General features: G+C 34.8%; 1 protein-coding gene across 4 annotated transcripts in view; it reads left to right on the top strand.

Moving 5' to 3' along the window:
- ERBB4 (erb-b2 receptor tyrosine kinase 4) overlaps positions 1-19588 on the top strand; it is a 750739-nt gene that overhangs the window by 282119 nt on the left and 449032 nt on the right. The gene's annotated exons all lie outside the window — the stretch shown is intronic.

Raw genomic sequence — 19588 nt, 5'->3', positions numbered from 1 at the left:
AAGATAGTCAAGATAAATTAGGAAGTATTCCTAATTTAAAAGTCTATCCCTGAATTACTTAACAAATTAAAATATTTAAACAAGGTTTATTTGGAGTTCCTTTGAATTTAAATATCACATAGTGGCACTGGATAAAACAGGAGATGTACTGTGCTGTATCCATTATCTTTGCAATATAAGTAAACTGAATTGTGCAAAGTCCTTTTAATTGAGACTACCTATAATCACATGTAAGTTATTTCATGAAAATGTCTTTTCTAGAAAAGGTATTGGAAAATATTATCTCAAATTTTGAATACTCATTTAATACTTACCTTATGTGTTTACAGATTTATTAAGAAAAATTTGAAAATATATTTATCTGGGCTCACAAGTGTGCTATATTAATAAAGAAACATGTTAGCTAATATAAACCCCGTTACATCCTAACAGAAATCATAAGAAAATATTGACAACTTTGTTCCCTATTGTGATGTGTACAATATCTCAAAAATTTAAAAATACCATTATTTATCCAGCAAGCAATAATATTTGAAAGTAATTAAAAACACTTGGTCTAAATTACTAACCATAAGAGTAGTCTATAATCAGAAACTTAATTCAGGAATTGATAAATTACTATTTTCTGCCTTGATTTTCAGTTTAATAAACAAAAATGTGTTTAAACATTTGAGGCAGGATGATAAATAATTCATATTTCTTTGAGGATGGTGGACTGGAAAATATTTGAAACAATCTTTGAAACATAAATTATCAGGCCAAAAATGACTACATATAATTTAAACATAAATTATCAGGCCAAAAATGACTACATATAATTTTAACTACATAGCATTAGCCATGGACAACTTTTTAATATTTGTCCAGATTCACTAAGCTATAAGTTCCCACTGTTTACCTGTTGAACAACTAGAGGATGATAACAAATTTTAATTCCACTCAAGTCAAATACATTTCATAATACTGCTTTAAAACTCACATGTTAATGGATTGTTGACATTAGAGAATTACAGGGAAGCCATGTTTTCATTCAAGGAAAACATTTCTAAGAGCTTCATATAATTGAGTATTCCAACAGTTCCTTAATTGATTAAATGAAAAAAAGTAATAAGTAATACAGTAATATATGAAATATACTGAAGAATAAATGAAAAATAAGAACACATTTTCAAAATATCCAAATATATAACCATTGTAGTATGTCTTGCCTTAATGCTGGATTTTACTTTCTGATTATCATCTTTAATATTTCAAATGATATGACCTTCTAAACTAACAGTGTGGTATGTTGTGGTACTTATTTTGCTTTCTTCAAAGCATTTTATCAGTCAACCAATGTTATTGGTTACCAGCCACAGTGTTTTAAATCTACGGTAAGAATCATTACTTGATGAACATTGGTTGACATTATTATAGTTATAAATGTTACCTTTGAGCATAAAAGTTCTTGATGTTAAAATAGCTCAGTAGTCACCACAATCACTCAGAGAAGTACCCCCAACCCACCCATCTATAAACAGAAGTATGGCATAGTAGAAACTAAAGTGCATTTGCCTAACGACAATGGCAACTTGTGGCAAACGGCATTTGAATCACTATTTTCACTATAATGGAATTGACCAATCCAAGCAAATATTGGTATATACCTTTAGTTTAGGGAGTGTATGAAAAATATATTGAATTATTTAACACTGTTGAAATGTTTAACTTATACTAAAGTATTTGCCAAGTGTCCCACTTGAGCAGTGATCTCCAAACTTTAAATTGCACTCCCCATTGTTAAGAAGAAACTCTGTATTTATTTATAAAGTACATAAATGCATGTCTATTATTAGCTAGCATTTTAAGCACAGGACCAAGGCAAGGTTTGTCATTAATGATATTGGACATAAATCCATACTGCATAATTTTCTTGATATTGTTGAAGTTTTTGTCAGATTTGATTAGTTCATCACAGCTTCTACAGCATGCAGTGGATGAAAAACTGGCACAATTGGAAGGGCCAGTTCAGCTGTTCTCTTGCTGTTTTTCTGGTGCTTGTTTTATTTGTGTTTCCCTCAGTAGTTTTGGTGAACTTTTAAAAAGCCATTGTGGTTCTTGTGAGGGTTGGTTTAATTAAAACTAGATCATATCATCTATCTACTCACTCGTGTAAATTGCAGTGAGTTACAATATGCTGAAGGCAAACAAGTGAGAGTGAAGGGGAGCTTCACCTTCATTCTCAACTTTCTCCCAGGGTTCTTCCACCTTGGGTGTGGAAGAGGACCATGTGATTCCCATAAGGAAGGGCACCAGCATCAGCCCACATGTTACCTATTAGTGAGGCTAACCATGTTATTTCTTCTTTTTAAACTAAAACAATGAGTAGAAGTAGAATGTCTAAAGTTTTATTTCTTTAACCCAATAGATCGTTTTGTATATATACAGGAGCATACACTTGCCCCTTTTGGAGACATTTACCCCAGGGACCTACATAGAATATGAATGTAAAACAGTAGTGTTCAATGACACTTAAGAAATAAATCAAGACATGTTTTTTTTTTTCTATTTACACCGGTGTTTTAAGCATTTTATGTTTTAGTATCAATGTACAGAAATGTTATAGTGTATTTTCAGAGCAGTTTTGATTGTAGAAAGTTTGTATGAATGGTTTTACCGCAGAAAAAATTATGCAGTTTTTATTATTGTTATCGTTATGGTTTTATGATGATGATTCAGGACTGTCACTTAGTGGTATGCATCCAGAGTATCATAGACAATAGTTATAAGCATCTGGAAAAACCAAGTTACAAAGTGTTTTGTAGACGAGTCAGAATAGATTTTTAATCTTTCTCTCCTTAATATTTATAGTACAGTTTTCTCTCTATTCCCTCACGTAAGTACTGTGTATCCCCTAAAGGTCAAATTTTATTTCTTATTTTAACTTATATATCTATTTTCTACAAAAAACTACTTTTTAAGTGAACTAGTCCTCAAGGCACAGAAAAGATATATGTGAATGAAGACTGAGAATTAGGTTTTCTGTTTTTCTTTCCGTATTTCATCTCTTTGTTTATGGGAATGCATTGTGAAAAAGGCCATCTTTAACTCCAAGCAAAGAGGTGGTCCATTGTGGTGTTAACCACTGATAATGCACACACGGTAAAATTGCCTGGGCTTATTCAGTTGGTAAATCATTTTTGCTTTTCTTTTTTCTTGCTGTAAGCAAATTTCACAGTAGAATGCTTAGAAAATAGCTTTTTCTTGGGTGAAAAATCAGAGCTCACTAGCTTCAGTTCTCGCCAACATGTTTGAAGGTGATTTGGTCTGCACTATACCTTAAAACAGGAACTGTGACCTCCACTGTAGTTATAGACACAATCACAGACTCATTAGTGTGTTTCCTGAATTATTTATTTCAATTGTATTTTCAAACAATAAAAAGCTCTTATTTAATAAGGGTTTAATAATATTATTGAACTTTGTTTACACATAATGTAATGCTAATTTTATATTGATACTTTTAGATGTATCCACATAACTAGGAAATGCCAGAAACTCCAATAAAGAATATGAGTTTTATTTGTGACAGTTGAAATGAGGACAATGGCAAAAGAATGGTTAAAAATATTTCAATTTTACCATTTTTATTTTATAATAGGTATTTTCTAGAATATGCCTGTCCTTAGCAATTAATGATAGATTAAGTAATAAGTAGAAAACATTTAAAGGCAAAGCTAGATCATGTGTGATATTTAACATTTGTTTTAAAGTTATCTCTTAAACGCTGAGAGGGAGTGGCTGAAGCAGAGGCTATGTAGAAGTGGTGGCCAACAGTGATTACTGGAGGTCGAGAGCTCGGATAACTTCAGATGGGATCAAATACCACCACCACTGTCAAGACACATGCAGAAATTACTCACACAGCCAAATTATCTTAACCTCGAGCAGCTGGTGTAAGCAAAAGCAAGTTGCAATATGCTGAAAGCAAACACATTAGGTAAGGATGAAGCAGACGTCACTGTCCACTCTTCTACACTCTGATATTTCCACTTTATCACTCTGGTTTCACCGTCATAGCACATGACATAGCAATGTGCAATTCACCACTTGAATAATGGCTTTCCAGTCAGTCCTCCTTCAGTCCACATTCAGTTAACCCTCAGCATCAATCCCTGGAACTCCTTTCCCACGTGATTTGTAGATACGTTATATGACCCCCTTCTTTCCTAGGTTATGCGTTTCTTCAATAATATGGATCATTTCTGTTTCATCTCTACAATTGCGTTATTTCACCATTTGTCTTCATTCACTAGCCTATGTAACACCTGGACCATAATATGTTATTCACAGAAAATGACATTATTGGTTCGTGGGCATCTAGTGCTTAGAATGACAGGACCTATTCTGGGGCTTTTATGGGTATTTGCCATTCACATACGCTCGAGTACTGTTTCAGTTTTACTGATGAAGAAATTACTGAGGCACAGAGAAGTGAAATAACTTGCCCAAGGTTACACAGTTAGTGAGAAGTAGATTCAAACCTAGCCAGTTTGGATTGAGAGCCAAGGATTTTAAACACTTTGCTCTATAAGCCGTTGAGTCTCAATCTTTTCAGAAGAGAATCTATGAGACATGTCTGTTAAACAATTCTCACTGTTAATAAATTCTTCCTTTTATCTAACCTTAATCCTCCATGCTTTAGATTAAGCCTCTTGTGTTTTCTTTGGTGCAGAGAATCTATATAAGGACCCTCTAAGTACTTAAAGGGAGTTTTTCAGTCATTCTCTTGACTACTGGTTCAATAACCCAAGTACTTTTAACCTTTCCCTTGAGATCTCATGTATGAATTTTTAAGTATTTTGGGGGCACTGTGGTAGAAACTCATCAAGTTTTCTTCATCTTACTCAACTGTGAATTGAACAGACTCAATGTCAAATATATTTGGATTAGGATTAATTAATCAGTAATTTAGCACATGCAATATGCCATGATATGAAAGTAAATAATTATAAAGTATATTTTACATATAATCTTGCCATATTTGAAGTTTAACCACCAGAATTTATGAACTTGCTGCATTTCATAATCGTATGTTTTTATAACTGTGGAAGACTTAAAGGTAAAATTGTTTGATGGTATTTTTCTTGCACTGTCTGAAACTGTTTTTCTTTTTAGAGAGTAAACAATATTTCTTTATTTTATCATATTTAACTATTTGGTTCCCTTTGTACTTTTGTATGCTACACACCGTTTTTTACCAAAACTAAAGCTTTCTTATAGGTTAATAACATAATTTCAAATAGCCTTTACTCATTTATTATATTACTATAACTTGCAACTTCCATTGTGCAGAAAAGAGTAAACACAGCAGACCTGAAACGGCTATCCATAGATAGGCCTGCTTGCAAGGCTGGCCCTTGACTGATTCTGGAAACTTGGATATCTGTAGCATTTCCACCATTCTTTGATTGTGTCTGGAAACTTGGATATCTGTAGCATTGCCACCATTCTTTCATTGTTTTTAGATGTGCAAGCAATGTGGCTAATACTGATCACTTGCTTTCCTTCTGTGAGTCTGGAATTTTGGTAAGTACTAGGCAGAGAGTACTGATGTCTATGACTTCAAATAAAACCTTTGAGTGCCAGGCTTCTAATGGGCTTCCCTTGTAGAAACGTCACACACACATGTTGCTGTACGTTTACTGCTCAGGGAAGCATACTCTGTGTAATCACTCATGGAAGGGAAGGAGAATAAGTAAGCCTGCACGTGGTTTCTTGCAAACTCTGCTGTGATTTTTTCAAGCCTTATAATCTAAATATGTATTCTTATTTTGGTTGCTGTAATTTTACCTATGAGTACAACTCTATGCTGAGCCCCTTGAGTCTTGCTCTTGAATTTCCAAATGTGGAGTCATCTTGGGGACCCCCCCAGCACAGCTATCATTTACACAAGTGTTTTACATCATTAACCCACTTTATCTTTCACATTGCTTCATAAGTCTCCATCAGAAAGGAAAGATATATATTATACAACCTATTTTTTAGATAAAGAAACAGGCATAAAGAGCTGATATAATTTTGTTGAATTTATTTGTGCTTAACATTTCTTTGCACTTTAAGAGGCACTAGACATGTGCAATACTATCAGTTTCATTTTATGTATATTTTATACTCTTCCCAATTCTAAATCTAGGTATAATAGCTAGATACTCGGTGCTGTCCCTCAAACACATACGCCTAACTTCTTTGTAGGTCAAGCTTACCATGGTTTATCATCTTTACTGTTGTCTCGTTTGTATCAATGTGTGCTTATTCTCATTCTATATGATCATGACCCACTCCACAGTACTGAATCTTTTATTAAATGTACCTTAACCACGATATCCATAGGCAAATAATTTATCTTCATCAGCACCCACCAAAAAATATATAAAAGCTCAGATAGGAATTTAAAGACGTGAACAGGTGAGTAGTAGGGATGATTTTGAGCAAATGTTTTTGGATCCCCCTCAAATTAGCCATGACTTCATTTACTGAATGTGTCTTCCCTCAGACCATACATCGTAAGATGAAGTGTTAGGACTGTCCAAATTAAAAACTTAATCAAGAGTCTCGCCTGCTCTCTTCTTGCCAATCAACTAAAATTCTAAACTAACACTTAAATATCTCCTGTGTGGTGTTTTAGCCCTTTCCTGAACACATAAAACTTCAAGTGTCTGCATGGTTTTAGGTAAAGAGTCCTCATGGCTAACTCATACTGAGGGAAGACCAATAAAGTGGCGGAGGACTGGGAAATCACATTGGAGCCAAGCACTTCCAGAGATTCATCTAGATGATTTATTCCATCCATCTGAAAATATATATGCATATATTTTTGTTACTTTTCATGACCTTTTGCAGAGCTGGATTTGGAGGTTGGGCAGAGATGCTTAAAATGCAGATCCTAGGGTGATGACTAAATCCACTAACATATCCCCATGATTTGATATTCAATCAGTCTTTGCAGTTTTCGTGGACTTAAGATCTTTACCTAAAAGGATTAAAGAAACATATTCCATTTGAGGAGATTATAGAATCTTTCCATAAAGGGTTGTGGCTGGCATGCTTATGCATTATTACGGAGTGTAAAACTTTGGCCTATATCAGCTTAGAAAAAAAGGTTTAAAATATATTGATATGTAAAAGAAAATGCTGTATGTATTTACAACTTAAGATTTGGACCCCATAGGAAATTTCAGATTCTCCATACGGGCCGGCACCATTCATGATTTCTCCAGCTGATGTTTCAAGTAGGCAACCTCCATCTTTAAGTTTGACCCTGCTAATGAGCAATTGACCCTAAATTTCACTCTTTCTAGGATTAAGGTTCTTCATCAAATTCTATTAATATTTGCTGAGGTTTACTATTTGCTAGGCCTTCTAATGGCCACTTCCATATTTATGGCTTCATATTAGATAATTATTTACTCTTAAGAATTTTTTTCTTGGTATGATGAAAATAAATCACTTTAAAAAAATAAATTGTTTGTTGATCTCCAAGTTTCCTCTTAGTTTCCTTTGAACAAAGTAAGACATCTTCCCTGTTCTCTTAATATGTTTTAATTAAAGAATGTCTTTTTTCTTAAAGTAAATTGTCTTTTTATTTTAAGTGACCCACTTGATAAAACAAAAATTCACCCAGAAATGACTTAAAAGATACTCTGGTTCAGGCTCTCCATGAGGGTCCTGCCCTGATGCATGGATGCAGCTACAGATATTTTCATCATCACTACTTTGAGAACTGCGGTTAGAGTCTATAAGTTGTTGAGCAGTTGTGGTGGCTTTTCTACCTGCCTTTCCAGAGGACTAGAATTCTCCTGCCCTGCCTCCAATTTTACTTCAGGGTAAATTTACAGTGACTTTGCTTTGTTATGCTTTTGATTTTGCACTTTCCTTTCAACTAGCCTATTTCAGTTGTATTGTATGGTAATTTCTTTGATATCTTTATATTATTCCTTTGTCCTATCATAAAAATATGCAGCCCATCAAAGACATCTTGGAGCAAACTGATGTGCTAGCAAATTGCTGCAGGATGACATATTGACAATTTCATAGACATAAAACTGAAGGACTATAAGGGACTGTAAAGATATACGACACTAGTTTTCATGGTAAATGTTCTGAATAGGTGTCTAGGGATGGCATCCAGAGTGAGGCACAATCACAAACCCTGTTTCCGTTCAACCAGGCAGCTCTACCTTTATCTCTTAAATGAATTGGAATGCCTCTAGAAAGTTTCATTCTGAAAAGAGTACTTTAAAATAATATAGTTTAAAAATTACTAGGCCCAGGTCAATTCGATATTCATTTAGTTTGATATTAGGATGTCTCATAGTGGAAACCTGAGCAATGGTAGCCAAGAATGTGTCTTCTGCTTTTGAATTGTTATGCTAATCATAAAACCGTTGGAAGTAAAAATTAATATATTTGCAGAACCCAATGTGAGTATATGCAACTGGTTGCCAACCCAAACTCATTACCTTTACTTTCTGCCTAATAGAACAACCTCTAATTTTCTATTCATCCTTCAGGGAAGATGATCTTGTGGCTCAGAGCTAAATCGGAGTCTACAACAAAGCGTTGAAGTCCATTCTCGGTGCCAGGTCTTGACTGGGAATACTTTGCAATTATGTCTAAGATTTGGGAAAATAATTCTCCTGATAAGATCCTGAGACCAATGATAAAGGAGTTTTTTTTCAGTGGGACATTGAAAATGGCAGGACAGAGAAACAAAGATAACCTAGGAGCTAAGGCAACCTTTAGCCACTGAATTAGCCAAACGCAGAACTGCCTTGTTTCTAGAGTACTCATCATGTGCAATGATAAATCTTCCCAAGTGAAAAGCCGCATAAAACCTTTACTGCACTCACACCCAAAGTCGTCCTGGTTGATTGGGATTGCAAGGAGGAAGGAGAAAGGATTCTAAGATATACTGGTTATCTGCTGTTTGTCAGACACTGTATCAGGCAGTTTTTATTCTTATATTTCATTGTCCATCCACTTGTGAAGGAAGTGTTATCGTTATTTCACAGAAAAAGCATCTGAAACAAAAATGAAGATAAATTTCTAGAGATTTCATGCCTGCCAAACTGACATTTGAACCCAGGGTTTTCTGATTCAGAAATCAATATCTGGCCCACAAATATATATTGTTTAGACAGTTCAACGAATAAAACTATTTTAATGTCAATGCATTTAGGCAGGTCATATATTCTTTAGCTTATCTCTGACCACTCCCTATTGTATGCAGGATGGTTCATATATTCACTTTATATGCCCTGCACCATTTTGAAATTGCAATCACTAGACTCTATCCCCTTCTGAAACACAAGGATGCTGTATATATATATAATTATCATGATTTTCAAGAAGAGTTTATTTCAGAATTTGATACAGAGACTTTTTACTTTTTATCTTTAATGTATTATATCTGAAACATTTTATAAGATAAATCTGATTATCAGAGACAAAAGGCTGTTATAAAAATAGAATCATATTTTACTTGTGACATTTCTTAAAGGGAAAAATGTCTTTTGATTTTAATAATGTGTTTTTGCGGAGAGTGTTATACTCCAAACATTTATTATTAGTTTGTAAGATATAAAATATTATTCTCAGTAATGACAGAATACTCAGACATATACATCACTTATAATAATCAACACTCCTTACAGATCTATGACATATTTCTAGTCTGTGGGCATGCTATCTGTAAAGTAAGACATAATAGTTAATATTTACTGAAAACTAATTTGAGTGCTGTGACATGATAGGTATAAAAGCTTCTGCAGCTATATGAATTTTTACATTCAGATATTTATTTACCTTTTTTTATTTTCAAGTACAGACAGCTAAAGATGTTCTTGGGAAGAACAAAAATGAATGTGTCGCCTTGGTTTGATGCCACATTTGTTCTGTGATTGCAGAATTCCTGGTCTAGTTTCTTGTTAAAAGAAATACAAATGAGTGCCTTCTATAAAAGTGCAGTGAAGACATTACTATTATTGTAAGTAACTAAGTCCTATGTAATGTTTATGTTATGAGACACAAAATTTCAACGATTTCTCTTAGCCTTCTTAATTAGATAATAGTTCTATTTGTAAAGGCAATAATAAAAGGTCACTGGAATATTTGACTACACATCTGAGAAAAGGCTATTTTGTGGAATGAAAATTAGTAGTAATGAGAAGGGGTACATATGGCTAAAATTTTAGCAAGGTCCTGAAAATCCATATCAATGGCCAGTCGATACAGGAGCACAGTGACTAGCATACATACTGTGAGCCTTCATGGACAAAACATCCCTTTCAGTATTAGGCCAGACTTCTTTGAAGTGAACACCAGGAATGCCTTTGCCTCCCCTGAAGCCAGTTAACTCTGAAATTTTGAAAAACCTTTTGAAAGCATAGTTGGAACTAAACTGAGTTTTCTTATTATATTAATAATTCAAACATGAGAATGAGCCTAATTAGAGGTTGTTTAATTATGGTTTTTATTAATTCATCTCCATGTTTAGTACTTTTTCATTAGCAATTAAATTTTGGTGATTTTCACTCTTTCCCTCCATATCTAGTTTAGCATGAACTTCTGTAACATTTTTTTTTAAGAAAATATTTTTCCAACCTATGCTTTAATGTATTACACTTAATTTCCATCCTGGTGGATGTTAGGCGTTATAGAATATACAACCATCACTGTTAGATTCTTTTGTCTTGTGCGGTCATATCAAAGTCCTCAAATGCAGGCCTCGTTAAATGTGCTATCTCATAACCCTAGTAATTCAACATTCAGGATGAATACAAATGTAATTAAAAGATCATGTAGGTGAAATGAAAACTCATTTTGCTTCGTTGTTATGAACTTTTCTTATACCTAGGCCGTAATGTGTTTTTATGTGACATAATTAAACATTTAAGCTTTTTTAATTCATTGATACAAATATGAAAACCATACAAATATTGATACTAAACTAGTTTCATTTTGGAATTATGTTTATTGCTTTTCAGGTATCCAGTGTTAATTTACATTATGGTAACTTTTAGAAGCAACTACTCGATTAACTAAAAATATATCCAAGGCAGAAAATTCAAAAGATCAAAGACTGAGACAAATAAGTGAATTAAAGGTTGGTATTTAAATTTCTCTCTCAGTCAAAGCATAAAATGGAAATGGTGTGAAATAAAAAGAGGCCATCATAAAGAAAGGGTGTCATGGAAAAAGCCAGTTATTACCTGGCCAGGTAGAGTAGGCTTCTCCAACTTAGTACCTTATTTAAGCCTCTTATTTCTATGTTGGATTATTGGCATATAATACAGATCAGGAAAGTAGGTATTGTTGGTGCCCTAAGTTCATCAAATCCAGGATGACTTACAATAACTGGCAGCTGGAGGTAGCCATTAGAAGGGTATTTGGTGAACATGGTATCTGAGGAAAGACGCTAGTCAATATTTCAACAAATAAGGTGCAGTCCCTAAGAAGGAGTCTACAGCCTTCTCGTGGGTTGTGGGGAGGATAAATAAACTAACAAATTTTGGAGCAGTATGCTAATGAAAGCATATGGCAATGTACAGGTGATGTGGAGGTAACCCTGAGAGCTTTTCTGAAGGGGCTGAAAGTTGAACTGAGCCTCGATGAGTGAGAAAACTACCCAAGGGGATCAGAGGTATATTCACCCTCGAGTAATCTGGCAATGTTCAGATTAGCAGTAATACTCCTAACTCCCTCCTGAACATTTAGAATGTGCCAAGCATTTTATACATTTTATCTCATTTATAATGTTCACAAAATCATAGTATTGATACAGTCTCCATCTTAAATTTGTAAATATAGACAGGCAGAGAGAAGCAAGCATATGTTGGGAAGCTTAAAATCACAAAACAGTAAGTGGTAGAGCTGTGCTAGCACACAGAAAGAACAAGAGGTAAGAAACCACCTTACATATTACGGAAGCTAAAAGGTGTTCAGGTTGTCTGAATAATGCATTCACTTATTCAAACAGTATGTTTTAAGTGAATAATTGGAGATGTTGTGATGAATAAGATATACAATATCTCTGTCCTTCAAAATGGATTTCTAATAGTGAGAAGAAGACGATAAACAAATAAAGAGATTAATAAATTGAGATATTAGTATGTTTTATGAAGAAAGTAAGACAGGGTGATGACTTAGCAAATAATTGATAGATGAATAAACCGCACGATGGGATACTCAAGAGTGACCAAATGAATGAACGAGAGTAGTATATGACTGTATGGCTCAAGCTCTACCATCTAACATGAAAAAAAACCCAAAAAACCAGCAAGTCCTAAAAGATGATGTGCTGCTTGATATCTATTTAATAAAGTTTTTAAAATAGTGTATGTGTCTATACACATATACTTATACGTATTATATATGCACACATATATATTATAAATACATGTAGAGACAATGAAACTACATATAAATGAAAGCAAGGGAAAGATGACTACTGGGTTCAGATTGGAAAAGGCAAGAGGTAGGCTGATGGTAGTTATATATGCATGTTGATATCAAGAACCTAGCTTTTTTGTGTGTTCTGGGTTGACCGGTAATCAGCGTGTTATTGAAAATAACTAATTAAATAACTGATGAAAATAAAGAAGGCTGTATGTGGCTTGAAGATAAAAATGTTTTGTGAACCAAAGATTTCGATTAGTTCAATTTTATGTGCCTGAGTTTCTCTCGATAAAGAGAGTGACTGGTATGAACAAACTTCCTGAGTAAATAAGAAAGAGCTATATGAAGACTCTGGCAACAGCAATCCCAGAGGAGGAAGCAGCATATGAACCTGGCGGTACCGGCAGTTGCGGAAACATGAAGATGGCAGTGAGACCTGGCAGGAACAAGTGTGTGCAAGAGGGGCAAGAAATGAGTTCGGACTCTAGATAGACTGTGGAAAGGACACCAGATTCGGCTTCCTTTTCAGCCCCTGTAAAATGATTAGACTGGACCAGCCATTTCTATGCAGTGGTCAGTTTCATCCAGGGAAGTTTGTATTGGTTTTTGTGCAAGATTGTGTTTAAGGAAGAGTCCATTGCTTAACAATAACAACAACAAGCCATAAACAAAAATTGTCTTGGATGTATGCTAAGTCTCTTGTTGTTGCTGTCCACTTGATTAATTTACTTTAATATGAGTTCACCTCTACAGGGTTGTGATGACACCAGAAGAATTCTAGGGCCCAAATATAGATTGCATTGTGGATTATAATCTTACTTTCAGCAGGAGATATGGCGATACACCAGAATTGTGTGTTTGTGTATGTGTGTGTGTGTTTCTGTGTTTCTGGAGGGAGAAACGGTAGCCATATGGCCATGCCAGTTAATACCTAACTGTAAAGTTCATAATAGTAAAGTGTGTTCCAGAAATTCTAAGAAAAATATTCTGCCATGAATGTAATGTTGAGGAAATACTGACAATACACTTATATTCTATTCGACAATACATATCTCAGTCCACTTTACATAAAATCACTAAGATCCCATTTCAGTCACATTAATAATGTTCACATTTCCTGAGATTATTTTCCAATCTTAAACTCATCTATTTTCTTGCAGAGTGGTGTCAGTATGGAATCTTGGAATGAACACAGTACAAACAAAATGTCCAAAGATGTGAAATCTAGCATAGCACTGCAGGGGCAAGATGTGCTTCTTTGCCTCTGTTTCCTCAACTATAATATAAGTGAACTGGCCTAGAATGGTCACAAATATATCTAAAGCCATTAATGTGTTATTCTTTGAGGAGATTTTTAAAGAATAAAAATGGCCTCTATTTCATTTTTATAATAAATTTAAATGATTGGAAGATTTTAAATATTATATGCAAATGAAGAAAATTGGCAAGCCTTGATTTGTTCTTCAGTAAGTACAGATGGACTGGAGGTATTTTTAAACTTTCCAACTAAACTGAACAGATCTAGGAGATAGCAAAACTTCACTGACTTAGGTTTTTGACAACTTTTAGAGTTAAAAACTATATATCCAAGAGTGCTACCCCAGTGACCTGAGCTACCCCTTAATCCCTACTAGGGTAGCTAAGAATGCCCACTTGTGGATTGATTCAGCTCCACTCCTCTGTACTACCCCTAAAGTGTCAAAACAGAAAGAAAATTTGAAAATCCCCAGAGCCCCACCCTCAGCCTAGCCTGCATGGGCACTTCCTTGGAGTAACATTCAACCAGGAGAAACACTACAGCCACCATAGCAGCTGGCTTTCTTTCATAAGTGCTGCCTCCCAGCCAGTGGTCGACAGTACAACCCACCAAATACAATACCTCACCTTTGGGAAAGTTCTGATCCCAAATGCAAGCTAAGAACACTCCTCAAACCTCTATGGCCTTTCAGAAGCCAGTGCAGTTACACAACACAGGGCTGCCACAGTTGACAGTTGAGAAACTCACTACATCAAGGCAATATACAACCAAGAGAATGCCACAATGCCTATGTTAGCACTCTGCCAAACTCAAATAAGAACTAGTTGTCTGCCCAGATGAGAAGAAACCAGAAAAATAATTCTGGCAATATAAAATAAACAGATTCCTTACATACCCACAAAGACCACACCAACTCTTCAGCTACAAACCCTATATTTTCTAATATAAAAATCTTTCCTCCTGAATGATCTTTGGGTCAACAATGAAATCAAGATGGAAATTTAAAATTTTCTTAAAACAATTAACAACATGAAACAAGTTACCTAAACCCTTGGAATACAGCCAAAGCTGTGCCCAGAGAAAAAAAGAAAAATATTTTTCAGAGAAAAATTTATAGTGCTTAAAGCCTATATCTGTAAGACTGAAAGCTTGCATATAGGAGACCTAATATCACACCTCAAGGAACTAGAAGGACACAAACAAACCAAACCCAAAGCTAACAGAAGAAAATAAATAATGAAAATCAGAGCAGAACTAAATGAAGTTTCATTGATACAAAGGATCAATGAAACAAAAAACTGATTCTTTGAAAAGATAAGTGAGATTGATAGACAACAAGCTAGAATAATTAGGAAATGAAGAGAGGACTCAAATGAGCTAAATCAGAAATGAAAAAGGCAACATTACAACTGATAACGATGAAAATTCAAAAGATTATCCAAGACTCTTATCAACACCTCTCTGCAAACAAAATAGAAAATCTAGAGGAAATGTACAAATTCTTAGAAACATACAATTCCCCAACCTTGAATCAGGATGAAATAGAAACCCTGAACAAACCAATAATGGGTAGTGAGATTGAAACAGTAATTAGAAGTTTCTCAACAACAACTAAAAAGAAGTTCAGGATGTGATGGATTCACAACTGAATTCTACCAGATCGTCAAAGAAGAACTGGTGCCAATTTTACTGAAGCTATAACACAGAGTTGAAGAGGAGGGAACCTCCCTAACTCATAATATCAACCCATTATCACCCTGATATCAAAGCCAAAAAAAGATACACCACCACCACCAAAAAGGAAACCACAGACCAAATTCTCTTACTAATACAAACGCAAAAATCTTCAAGAAAATATTAGCAAACCAAATTCAACAGCATATTAAAAAAATACACTAGAAGACCAAGTGGGTTTTATCCCCAAGACGCAAGGGTGGTTCAGTATATGGCAGTCAATAAACAAAATCCACGACACAAACAGAATTAAAAAGAAAAATCGTATCATTTTTTTTAAAAACCCATATAGCAGCAAAATAAAAAAAAACTTTTAAATTTTATTTATTTATTTATTTATTTTTTGAGTTGGAGTCTCACTCTGTCGCCCAGACTGGAGTGCAGTGGCCGCTCCCGGTCACTGCAACCTCCACCTGCTGGGCTCCGGCTATCCTTCCGCCTCAGTCTTCCAAGTAGCTGGAACTACAGGTGTGCGCTACCACACCCGGCTAATTTTTTGATTTATTGTAGAGATGAGGTCTCACCAAGTTGCCCAGGCGGGTCTTGAACCCATGGGCTCAGGGAATCCACTCACCTCAGCCTCCCAAGGCGCGGGATTACAGGCTGAGCCACCGAGCCTGGCTAAATTTTATTCAGTCATTCAGTTCTAATAAATTAAAAACAGAAGGACTTTTATTTCTCCCCAAAATGTCATACTAAATATACAAATATGTCCACAAACTTTTTGGGATATGGATTGAGAATAATGATGACAATTGGAATACACACAAAACAAATAAAGCAAACAATTCTCCTTGTTATTGTGTCTTGCAGAGGATACTAACCTTGTTCAAATAGTCATTAGAAGAGCTCTTTGATCACTCCAGGGTCCAAGAACAGAACTCACACATGATGTGAATGAAGGAATTAGTACATGAGAGCTTAGGAGAGTGAGATGAAGGTACACTAAAAATGGGTAGAGAGTGATTTTGCATTGGGCAGAGATAACAGAGTGAGAGTCAAACATTCTAAATGTTATTCTAAATCACCAAATCTAACCATATTTAAAAGTGAAACATTTCATTGTAAGTTTTTTTGCATAATCAACTTCGAATTGTATATACGCATATGTATTTGATAGCCCTGGGATTCATGTGGTGTGTATACTCCAACACAAAACTTGACTGAATGCCTTATATACTTGCATATATTTAAACATGCTACACATGCAAAAGGGAAAAACAAGCCTTTCACAAAAGAAATAACAGTTGGGAAAGACATTTAATTCATTTCTTAACTATAAGGAACTTACTTAAGTATGTTAGTAAATTTTTTGATAATTGAAGAAATTCACACACAGCACAAACGTGTTTTGTGTTTTAATGTAGAATTTATTAACTTTTTAAAAAATATTGGTTTATCCTTTTGTGGTTCTCAAGGTAATGCCTGTCTGCTCAATTTCAGTTGCCACTTCTAATTCTTCACAGTGTTAATATTAAGCAAATACAGGCCCATCCATTCATTCAGCAAATATCTATTGAACATCAACTTTTCTAGGTGCTTGAGAGGCGGTAGGGAATAAAACAGAGATTCATGCCCTTGTGAGCTGATATTTTAGCTTGGGGAGATAGGCAATTGGCAATAAATGTAATAAATACATAAATAATATAATATATGAGAAGATGATAGGGCTATGGATTGGAAAAATATAGGAATTTAGTGCTGAAATCTTTTATGCTCCACAACTTATTATTTAACAAAATTTTTATTTATTTATTTCTTTTAATTTTTTTATTTTAAAGATGTGGGTTACAATTCAGGGTTAGGTATAACTGTTCATTATGTAAGTTCCCTTGTTAATGAGGTGTGCCCCCCTCCTGGCAATTTCCCACTACTGACAATCATCTCTTACAGTATTACCATAATTGTTCAAGGTCTGCTTATGAGTGATAACATGTCATACTCAGTTCTTTGTTTCTGTGAAAGATCACTCAGTATTATAGACTCCAAGTCCATCCAGGTTGCTGTGAAATTCATGATTTCATTCTTTTTTATGGGTGTGTTGTATTCCATCGTGTATATGTACCACATTTTTTTTATCCAGTCCTCTTTTGATGGTAGCATGGTTGGTTCCATGTTCTTGCTACTGTGAACAATGCTGCGATAAACATCCGTGTGCAGGTGTCTTTTTATAGAGTGATTTGAGTTCTTCCGGGTATATTCACCGAAGGGGGATTGTGGGGTCATATGGAAGAAATCATCGTGCTGTTTTCCACAGAGGCTGTACTAGTTTACACTCCCAACAACACTGTAGAAGTGGTCCCTTTGCCGCATTCTCTGCAACATCTGTTGTTTTTTTGAGTTATTGATGATGGCCATCCTGACTGGAGTTAGGTGGTATCTCAGTGTAGTCTTAATTTGTATTTCCTTGATGACTAGTGAGACTGAGCATTTTTTCATGTATCTGTTGGCTGCTCATACATCTTCTTTTGAGAACTATCTATTCATATCTTTTGCCCACCTTGTAATGGTGCTGTTTGCTTTTTTCTTTTTGGCGCGTTTGAGTTCCTTGTAGATCCTACATGTTAGGCCTTTTTCAGACATACAGTCGGTAAATATTTTTTCCCAGTCTGTGAGCTGTCTTCCCGCTCTCTTGATGGTTTCTTTGGCTTTGCAGAAACTTATCATTTTAATGAGGTTCCACTTGTCTATTTTATCTATTATGGCATCGGCACTTGGGGTTTTTTGATCAGGAATTGGTTGCTTCTTCCAATTTACATAAGGATGCCTCCTGCATTTTCTTAGGTTCTTATAGTTTGAGGTTTTACATTTAGGTCTTTGATCCTTTTAGAGATAATCTTTGTGTATGGTGATAGGTAGGTATCTTGTTTTAATCTTCTGCTTGTGGTCAGTCAGTTTTCCCAGCACCATTTACTGAATGGTTCTCCTCTACCCAGCTGGTGGAGGAGGCTTTGTTGAAGATGAGTTGGTTGAGAAATTGAGGTTTTACTTCTGGAGATGGAAGATTTCATAAAGCAGGAGGACTTGACTGTCATCATATCCCAATCCACAACACAGAACCTGAAATATAGTAGGCTTTCAATCATATATGTGGGACAGTCTGATTTTTGCTCTTAATTCTATTGTGTGCAATTCTTCCTATGCCACATGTTTGTTTCAAAATAGCTTTGAAATATATTGAAATGTTAAATATCAGTGTTTTTATTGATTATATTTCATCTGTTTCATTTCCTTAGTTCTCTAAGGAAGTCCAAAATCTCATCATAAATTGATTTTCCTGTGTCTTGATATTAGGTTGATTCTAGGAAAGTTAGAAGTATATGTAGACAGTTAATATCTATAATATCAGTCTGACCTGGGAGTTCTGATCTAGAAGAATCTTAGAGATCTTTCCCTAATTCAAAGCTCCCAAATTAACAGGATCTTTCACATACATTAAATATAGTTATGATGCCTAACTATGACTATGTTATTATAAATATATTATATTATATCTATACTGCTTTAAATATTACATTTAACTCAGTCGTGTTTTATATACACCCTTTAAAATTTACTTTCCCTATATAATTATAAGCACCAAAACATCAAGGGCTGACTCATATTTATTTCTGTATCCTTCATAGCATATAGCACATAGTGAGTATTTAATAAAGTTGAATGACTTGCTAAATGTTCAGAAAAATTTAATCATCAGCTGGGGACCAGAAACTTTCTGTTAAATAGGAAATTTCATAATAGTGTTACCAGGAAACAGGATTTAATTTGTTGCTGCCAAATTATGGAAACCAAAAGAGACAAAGGAAAGATTAGATTCATTTAGTTGTTTATACAATGTCATCTTTTGCTCTTTTCATTGAGCCTGTTCAGAGTTGCTGCATTAAGGAAATAATTAGGGCCCAGAAGTGGTGTTGTCAATGTGTAATTTCATAAAAGCTTTGGAAATAAGTATATATTCATTAATATTCACTGCTTATTATTATTATTATTATTATTAGGATAATAAATCTACATGTTTTAATTTCATTCCAAATATTTACTAAATTTAACATCTTAAAATATACTTGGAGCTGGGCTCGGTGGCTCAGCCTGTAATCCCCCGTCTTTGGGAGGCTGAGGTGAGTGGATTGCCTGAGCCCGCGGGTTCGAGACCCGCCT

The sequence above is a fragment of the Carlito syrichta genome, unplaced genomic scaffold (genome assembly GCF_000164805.1).
Source record: "Carlito syrichta isolate Samal-C Ts95f unplaced genomic scaffold, Tarsius_syrichta-2.0.1 Scaffold303208, whole genome shotgun sequence".
Classification (NCBI taxonomy): Eukaryota; Metazoa; Chordata; class Mammalia; order Primates; family Tarsiidae; genus Carlito; species Carlito syrichta.
The sequence above is the reverse complement of the archived record's forward strand: the minus strand, read 5'-3'. Positions and strand labels throughout refer to the sequence as shown.